The sequence below is a fragment of the Ictalurus punctatus genome, chromosome 2 (assembly GCF_001660625.3).
Source record: "Ictalurus punctatus breed USDA103 chromosome 2, Coco_2.0, whole genome shotgun sequence".
Classification (NCBI taxonomy): Eukaryota; Metazoa; Chordata; class Actinopteri; order Siluriformes; family Ictaluridae; genus Ictalurus; species Ictalurus punctatus.
Window position 1 is genome coordinate 36,351,741 of NC_030417.2, and position 7,906 is coordinate 36,359,646.

A 7,906-nucleotide genomic window follows, 5' to 3' on the forward strand; every position below is an offset into this window, starting at 1 on the left:
TGGCGTTCTGTCCACCACTAGCCTTTTCAAACACCGAAATACATAAAATACTGGATTAAAATACAAAATAGACGTGTTTGGCAATGTTAGCTAGGCTAGCCAGCTAGCTAAACACAGTGCAGAGCTAACTTATAGCCACCAGGTAACATAACTTCACAGTTACAGTCACATCCAGCTGCAGTTACCTTACTTAAGCGGCTAGTCAGTGGCTAGTTTGCTAGCTAATGTTTACTAGCCACTGAGTGACTAGTCAGCTAATGTTAGGTTAAGTCATTTGTCAAAACCAGTAAACATGACTGCTAGCAAGTCAGTTATCATGTTGTATTTCGTACTGAGCCACATAAACTACTGCTTTTATCATGAAGTTTGTGACTGGTTGATCAAATTTAAGCTCTGCTCTTGTTGAACAGTTTCAGGGTTTTTTTAAAAATTTTTATTTATTATTATTGAATCTTTCATCTAAGTTTCACATACTGTATTTATTTCTTTTTAACCATCCATCCGCCCCTTTTTACTTTCAGCTAATTAGCTCCTCCGTTTATCGTTATCATGTAGCTAAGCTTGTTTTCACTAAAGTATACGACCGGTCTCATAAATGAAAGTGCTCATAAATAAAACAGTGATGAGGCAGGACATAATGCAACAGCATTATTGAAATTTTTTTCCATGACCCACAGACAGAACTAGCGTGACAGACGGAGTTGCCTTCGAGCGTCCCTATCTGTCAGGTTCCACAGAAACAAACAAACAAAAGCTGACTCGAGAAAGAGATAAAGCAAAAACAACAACGGTAGAAATATGTCTTATCCGCACATATAAACGATAAGGGTCCCAAGATTTTCCAGTAATACTTGAAAGCGCTTTGTTTCGCTCGATAGTTGCTACTTCCTGTTGAGTTTAGTGTTCATTTAGAGAGGAGAAGCTTTGTTTGGTTAGCTCAGCCACGTTAACTAGCTAACTAGCAAAAAAAAACAAACAAACAAAACAACGACTCAGCTAACAACGACAGCTAACATATAGGCACTTAATATTTTTTTTTTATATTTATTTTTGACTTATTATAACCTATAGGTGTGTTAAATATGAAATTTCCTACAACAGGAAAAGACTCATAAACAAGCTCATATTAATCAGGGGTCTAGTGTTGCAACTCAGACAATCTTAAAGCTGTTCAGAGGACGTGATAGAGCATATTATGAGATAAATTATATTTAGAAAGGGAGATGCAATTTGTACTTTATTTGACCATTTTGGTTACATTATTTGACCATTTGAAGAAACGTCTGTGAAACTGCCAATTTGTCCTAGGGTATACAAACTTTTGCACTCTCTACTGTAGATGGTAATTTAGGTTGTGGGTGCATGAATATGACACATACTTATATAATTTAATCCAAGCTTTATTTATTTTTGTAATGCTATTGTACTACAGTGTGTGTGTGTGTGTGTGTGTGTGTGAGAGTGTGTGTGTGTGTGTTAGTTATGTAGCTACTGTCCTTTGCTACTTAACTATATAACTGTCATCACTTTGGCCCTCTGTTGGTCCACATCTACCCCTTCATATCTACTCCCCCCACAGACACACACACACACACACGCGCACACACACACACACCCTGCTGAGCGTGATACACTGAAAATAGCCACTACAACCATACACACACACGTGCAAACACACACACACTGAGAGAGCCATAATACATCTGTCGGCACCTCTCTGAGCAGCAGCTGGTAGCAAAAGTTGGCTTTACCACACACACACTCACACTCACACTCACACTCACACACACACACACTCACACACACACTCCACGTCTGCCACTTGGAAACACAATGACCCAATTATAATAGCTGAACACACACACAACCTTATGCACACACACACACACACACACACACACACACACACACACACACATCATTATACACTTAAAAGTTTAAATGGGTTTAACGGGCACAAATATGTAGACACTTACACAATAACACACTACAAGTCTGTAACTTCCAAACACAACAAAACTAAACTAGAATAGTTTAACACACACACACACACACACACACACACACACACACGCGCACACCCTTTTTATTCTGGTCTCATATTCAGTCTGACATGTACACACACAGACTCTCTCTCTCTCTCTCTCTCTCTCTCTCTCTCTCTCTCTCTCACACACACACACATACACACACACACACACACACACACACACACACACACACATTATTTTACACTTAGAAGGGTTTAACATACACAAACACATAGACACTTACACGATACATGTCTGTATTGTTACAATACACAATGGAATCAAAACTAGAATAGTTTAACATGCACACGCACGCACGCGCGCACACACACACACACACACACACACACACACACAGACACACACATACACAGGGAACAATTTTTAAACAGGAAGCAATTTCTGATAAGAGAGGTGGTATCACGAACACGGCCCCATTTCCTGTTTGTTACTACTGATGTTGTTATCGTTGCCCCTTCCACTGTTGCTAAGTATGTTTTGCCAAGACAGCTATCGCAGATTAAATTAAACTGAACAGTCCTGTGCGTAAGTTTGCATACCCTTATGGCAGACAAAAATCTTTTCACAACAAAATGTCATTTATTCCAACAAGACCTTCAGTGTGTGCTACTGTAGGTCTCAGAGATTTTTATTACAATGAATAACAACGGGCAAATAGTGTGTGTTCAAATATTTCAAAAATGAACGCGATCTGTTAAAAAAGACTCAGCATATGATATAATGATTCTCTTCGAATTCGTAGTTTGCCTTTAAACATGCCTTCAACATGGACTTTGCCCCCATTCATTCATTCATTCACGGTCAGGGTCGTGGTGGATCCGGAGCCTATCTCCGGGAACACTGGGGTCCCATCCAGGGGAATAAACCCTTTCATTGACACATGGGGCAATTTAGAATCGCCAGAGCACCTAATGGCATGTTTTTTTGGGAGGTGGGAGGAAACCAGAGAATCCTGAGGAAACCCACACAGACAGAAACCCGAGCTCAGGATCGGACCAGAGATCCCGATTGATTTAAAAGGCAACGATCAAAATGAATACAGGCAACAATTATAAATCGCTTATTAAATAGGCTAGAAGGTGAATTGCCCAGAATTCTGATAGAACAGTCTTTCCCTACTCATCATACAAGACACAAGAATACAAGAGTTCCTACAAGAGTTCATACAAGAGTTCACACAAGACTTACAAGAGTTCCTACAAGAGTTCATACAAGAGTTCACACAAGACTTACAAGAGTTCCTACAAGAGTTCCTACAAGGGTTCACACAAGACTTACAAGAGTTCCTACAAGAGTTCCTACAAGACATACAAGAGTTCCTACAAGAGTTCCTACAAGAGTTCACACAAGACTTACAAGAGTTCCTACAAGAGTTCACACAAGAGTTCCTACAAGAGTTCACACAAGACTTACAAGAGTTCATACAAGAGTTCATACAAGAGTTCATACAAGAGTTCATACAAGAGTTCATACAAGAGTTCATACAAGAGTTCACACAAGACTTACAAGAGTTCACACAAGACATACAAGAGTTCATACAAGAGTTCACACAAGACATACAAGAGTTCATACAAGACATACAAGAGTTCCTAAAAGAGTTCCTACAAGACATACAAGAGTTCCTACAAGAGTTCCTACAAGGGTTCACACAAGACTTACAAGAGTTCCTACAAGAGTTCCTACAAGGGTTCACACAAGACATACAAGAGTTCCTACAAGAGTTCATACAAGACATACAAGAGTTCCTACAAGAGTTCCTACAAGACATACAAGAGTTCCTAAAAGAGTTCCTACAAGAGTTCCTACAAGAGTTCACACAAGACATACAAGAGTTCCTAAAAGAGTTCCTACAAGACATACAAGAGTTCTATAAGAGTTCATACAAGACATACAAGAGTTCCTAAAAGAGTTCCTACAAGACATACAAGAGTTCCTACAAGACATACAAGAGTTCCTACAAGAGTTCCTACAAGACATACAAGAGTTCCTACAAGACATACAAGAGTTCCTACAAGAGTTCCTACAAGACATACAAGAGTTCCTACAAGACATACAAGAGTTCCTACAAGACATACAAGAGTTCCTACAAGACATACAAGAGTTCCTACAAGAGTTCACACAAGACATACAAGAGTTCCTAAAAGAGTTCCTACAAGAGTTCCTACAAGACATACAAGAGTTCCTACAAGAGTTCACACAAGACATACAAGAGTTCCTAAAAGAGTTCCTACAAGACATACAAGAGTTCTATAAGAGTTCATACAAGACATACAAGAGTTCCTAAAAGAGTTCCTACAAGACATACAAGAGTTCCTACAAGACATACAAGAGTTCCTACAAGAGTTCCTACAAGACATACAAGAGTTCCTACAAGACATACAAGAGTTCCTACAAGACATACAAGAGTTCCTACAAGAGTTCCTACAAGACATACAAGAGTTCCTACAAGAGTTCCTACAAGACATACAAGAGTTCCTACAAGACATACAAGAGTTCCTACAAGACATACAAGAGTTCCTACACTCACTAGTCCAATGACGGTATCCAGTGACGTGGTAGAAGGACTCCTGCGTGTTTCTGTCTGTTCAAAGCGATGTGGATACATTTAGATTACTAAATTTGTTATTCCAATTCTGTTTGATTCTCTCTTGAATGAAATCAGACTCCAACTGTAAAAACCTCAATGTTGTATTTATTTCCTAGTCATTTGTAGATCACGAGTTTGTAAATACTTTTAATCATTTACATTTGATTAATCCTAGTTAATTCCTTGTGCAGATCTCACGATCACAAAACTAGTCAGTCTTGGCCGTTAGACGGAGGTAAATGAACGGATACTATTTACATGGCTGCTCATGCTTGCTCTTTTATCTAAAAGTATTTGGTTTAGTTCCCTTAGATAGTAGACTTTTAATTATAGTAACATTATTTCTAGTCAGAATTATATTTTCTAGTCTGGTCATGATCGCTAAAATTTACAAAGATAGTCCAACATTACCCAAGTTAAAAATAGCTTTATATAATCATACCATAGTTTCCCATGTACACTTAGCTAGAAAAATATTACAGTAACCAGAGGTTTAGACTTCAGCCTATTTAGGTTGGTTGACTTCATGTTGTCCTAAAAGGAAATTCCATATCGAGCGTGTACACACTAAGTACACTTGAACTAATGCCAGTTTGTTAGTCGGCGCTCTAAAGCCTCAGCCAGTGTGTCTCATGCTCCACTCGAAACTGAGCTTTCGTCCGCTACTAACCCGAGCGTAGATTTGCGGAAACATGGACTCAACGTAATCGTAAAAAAAAAAAAAATGAACGAGACAATAATTTCAGAATAAGTCAGAATATAATCAAGTGTAATAATTTATTTAACCAAGTAGGAACATATCCAAATGCAATATTAATAATAGTAATAATAATAATAAGAAGAAGAAAGAATCACATTCAACATTGCCGATCAAATTCGAACATAATAATACAACATAAGAGAATCAAACTTGCATACCTGGTAGAGAAAACCAGGAATCTGTCTACAGAGTCGCCGAGTTCCTTTCCAACCCTCCTTAAATATCCAAACAGAGTAAACCTTGTACCCTTTAATCAATGAGCATTTGGGAAAGAATGTTTTTTTCCGACCTCTTGGAGACCTTATTTTGATAAAGAGACCTTCCGTACCAGTTATACAGAAACCTCTTGGACGTAATCAACCAAATGGTACTGTCTTTTGACCGATGAGATTAACAAAGAGACCTTCTACAGTATATCAGTCACACACAGAGATCTGTAAGAGTTTGTCAAACATGAACGATCAGAAAGCCCCTTACATTGCAGAATGTAACAATTCACTCAGTCTTGTACGTTTACATGGACAACAATACTCCGATATGAACCCGAGTAATACGATACTCTGATTAAGAAACTAGCAGGTAAACAGAGATTATTGATGACCTTAATCCGATTAAAGTCGTACTCGAAGTAAACACGAATGGAATTAAGACGTGTGGAGGATTCCTGTTTTAGTCGCGTTATCGGCGTGCGTTACAGACACGTACACACCTTAATCACACTGTTAACGTCGTGTGGGAGTTTTCCCCGCATTGCGTGACAGGACACGTACACACACGGCAGCGCTCGACCGTTTGACGGCAAACAAGAGAGCACGGCTGCGTCCCAAACCGCGTATTTACATACTATATGGTAGGAGAAATACATGTATCTCGGCTACTATATGGACGGTAAGTACGCGGTTTGGGACGCAGCCCACGGCTTCAAGCAGTCGTGTATTTGCACGTACAGCACGATAAATAATTATCCGCACTGGATGCGTTCGTAAAATTGAAAATAAAAACACACAAAACTGTATACGGTCCCATAACGAAGACCAACTGTATGTCGATACGTGAAATTCTGGAGGGAACGTCGGACGGCGTGGCGTGGGGACGTAATCACGTGTGCCGTTAATCCGTCTATGTTCTATAACACATAAAACGTGTACATGAAAGGAGTATTCTAAAAGCGACTCATGTAAACACCTTAATCAGAATATCGTCTTATTCAGAATAAGGTCAATAATTAGATCATTGCTGTCTGTGTAAATGTAGTCGGTGAACGGTGTTGGTTTTCCAACCTGAAAACACCTGAATTCTTAATCAGAAAGCTCCTTCCAATCGCAGAACATTGTAAGTCACTCAGTGGGGTGTGTTCTTTTGACTTCTACTGGAAATGATACAGACCTTCTCGTGCCAGCCTTACAATACTATTCCCATTTTTTACTCAGTGTACCTGTAATCTGATTACTTTGTTGTTTGAAGTAACTGGCAAGGATTACAGTTCCCAGTTTTTTTGTATTATTTCTGTATTCCATTACTCCCCAAGCCTGGGTGTACAATAAAACTATTTTGTATGGTAGTATGGGATGCGGTCCAAGTGTTGACAACACTGAGGATATAATTATCAGATGCGGTTTCCTCAATATTACAGAGGCATTCTGAGAGAAAATATTTCATTGTAATGAGTTGCTGAGTGCTAGGTGAAAAAGCAAAACCACTCTGTTGCTCCACTGTGACTCCACACTATAACGACCGTGTGCACCTGTGTAGATATAAAGGATCGAAAGCGATGGCCACCAGATGGCACGTCAAAGCCAAAACATCTTGGTCCACCAGGTACGGTAAAATGTTTTTGCGATTTTTCATGCACAGAGACCAGCTCCGTCTCGCTGTAAAACTTCCCACCATCGTTTTGGATGTTGTAATGAGCCGTGTCTCAAAACAACAATTCTGACCTTACATTCAAAGTATTTACTCTCGAGAAATTCCGGAAGACTGGTACGCAAAACCCTGCTGGAGCTGCTGCCCCCGCGACCCGATAACGGATAAGCGATTGAGGATGGATGTATGGATGGATGGGTTTTTGAAACGCTAGTAAGTAGTGATAGCATTCAATAACTGTCTAGAATAGTATATGATTTGACACACAGCGTTCGTTTGTTTGGTAGCGTTAGCATGCTAGCATGCTTTAAAACATAAAGCATTTACTGTAAATGATACGCCCCAGACAAATCTCACACAGTTTAAACGAGCTATACTAAACATGAAATAACGACACGCTCGTAATGAAGTACAGAGAAACGCGATGACGCCTGGTTATGAGGTTGTGAGTTCTCTAGCTACACGACTTCACAACTGGGTGACAATATAAATTCCACAGTGAGAACGAGTAGGCCGAATATCGTTCTCTAACTTCGCATCAAATAAATATTTTATCTGTTCAGTACCGAAAACTCTATCAATACCGAATCTATAAATATCAGACACTCTTACTCTCTTTCCTCTGATTGGTTGCCGGCTCCTGCC